Genomic DNA, 2,500 nt, shown 5'->3' on the forward strand with positions numbered 1-2,500 from the left:
GGTCTATTGTGGACTTACAAGGAGTGAATCCAGATTGCTCCAGTCTTTCGTGCCTTGGCAGGTGGTTGTGGGTCCGTTTCAGAAGAATGTAGGCGAAAATCTTGCCTGGTATACTAAGCAATGTGATGTCACGGTAATTGCTACAGCCCCAACGATCCCCTTTGCCCCTCCAGAAAGGGATGACCACACCCCTCAACAGATCAGGGGGAATGGAACCGGACTGCCAGATGGTAGCCAGGACAGCATGCAAGCCCCGTGCCATAGACTCACCCCCAGCTTTCAGCAGTTCAGCAGGGATATATATGTATTTATATATATATATATATATATATATATATATATATATATATATATACACGAGTATCTGCTTAGTGACTCAGCATGAGGGATCCCCGAATCTGGAAGCGAAGAGTGTGAGCACCCGTCGGCGGACACCCTTTGCTTCCACATACAGGGATCTGTCATGGCGAGTCGCCATGCAGATCCTCGGCTCATCTTTAGCTCTTCATGACAAGTCTGATCGAGCTGCCCAAGTGTAAACTTCTTGGGTCGTCCCACGGGATATATCACATAAGGAGATAACCTAATGGGCAAGGTCATCCACTGGAATACAAGCTAGGTGTATGTGTAGCTAGAGTTGGTGGTCACAGATTATGCAAGTAGTCTTCGGTTGAACACATGGTCCTTCAACTACCCCATGATCTGGTGAAGGGACTTGTTAGGAAAGGCACTGAGATGCGACTCCAAGGCACTAGAGAGTGTGGAGGTTTCACTTATATAGATCAAAACTGGCAATATCAAGGCCTTAAAGACACATAACTTGGTCCTTCTGCATAGGCACCTCTAAATACTCTTGTTGACTTAGTTCATGGCTTCTGCTGCCAGACCAATCTGTTTACTGACTTCCTGGTCTGACAGCCCAGACACATGGACTGCACTATCAAGGTATGTAAAGCTCTTTGTGACTTCATCGTTCTCACTGGAGGCCTGTATTGACTGAACATGTTCTCCTAATAGGCCCCCAAAATCCTTGATCTTGGACTTGGTCCAGGAGACCTCTAAGCCCAGGGGCTTCGCCTCATTGCTGAATGCATCAAGAGCCGCCATCAGATATTCCAGGGACTCAGATGATAGCAACATCGTCGGCAAAGTTGAGGTCCGTAAACTTGATATTGCCAAATGTTGCTCCACACTGACTTTGGATTGTAATTCTGCCCATTATCCAGGTTATACAAGTGTTGAAAAATGTTGGTGCAAGAACATAGCCTTGCCTCACTCCTGAGTTAACAGAAAAGAAGCTCAACAGCTTTCTCCTTTGGCACCTACGCCTAAAGCAAGCAAACGCCCTCCCAAGGAATAGCTGGATAAAAGGATGTCTCGTTAGGCGGACTGAGTCTCTCGTGGGGTTACACATTTACCTCCCCCCATTAAACCAGCAAGCCAAGACCCCTTTCATTCACCTACTCCATACCTCCACTCTCTTACACCTTGCTATTAACCAATAATTCGTGTCAAAATTCCCCTAAGTCTCAGGATCTCCCATAGCGATTCAGCATGCACTGGTTCAAACGCCATATTGAGGTTGATATAAGCTGCAAGCAGCCCACGCCCGAACTCCCGACGGCGTTCCACAATGACTGAAAGATCTAAAGGCGTTTTAAGCAGGGAAAGTTCTTGCCTGAAATCTCAAGCGTTTTTCTTGCTAACTCAAGCATTTCACTTCGTTCTCAAGCATTTCACTTGCTTTCTCAAGCGACCTCCGTAGATGGCTAGACTTGCGCTTGCTTAGTCAAGCGGTGTACCGTCACCATGACAACGGCGTTGGTCGCGTACCGTACTGGTCACGATCCTTCGAATGCGGGCGTTGGCCATGAACTCCGCTTAATATCTTATCAGATAAATAATTTTTCACGGTATCTGACTCTGTAATTTTCTTAAAATCATATTCAAAGAAATTAAAATTAACTGAAAACGAAAGGAGATAATGGAAATAAATAATGGGAATAAAAAGTGTTTTACTTATAAATAATAAATTATTATAAGACGAACAATTTACCTCTTATTGTTAAACTCCTCGTTTCTCTAAATCGAGAATATATCTGCTATTCTATGAAATAAAGAATATTTCAAATGAAAAAGTCTGAGAAATTCTATCAACATTCTTCTGTTGATATTGTATTCGATGATTTGTTAAATTTAACCTCCTAAAATCGGATATATGGGAATGGGTAGGCCTATATTTTAATTCAGGGATGTTCAATTGTTTTGATAACGCGTCAGAATGAAAGGGCTGTCAATAGGGAGTGTGTCATTGTTTTAGAGGCACTTAATATGAATATAGGAGAAAATATTGCGCTTTGTTAAGATGTCTGGGTTGATTTATTCTGCCATCTTGATGCGGCGCTAGCTTGTCAGTTGTTTTGAATTGCGCGCTCAAACTGTTACCAACCGCCAGTGAAATAAACTCCACCCTCGACTTGTGCATAGGTTATCTCTTTCC

The sequence above is a fragment of the Penaeus vannamei genome, chromosome 8 (assembly GCF_042767895.1).
Source record: "Penaeus vannamei isolate JL-2024 chromosome 8, ASM4276789v1, whole genome shotgun sequence".
Classification (NCBI taxonomy): Eukaryota; Metazoa; Arthropoda; class Malacostraca; order Decapoda; family Penaeidae; genus Penaeus; species Penaeus vannamei.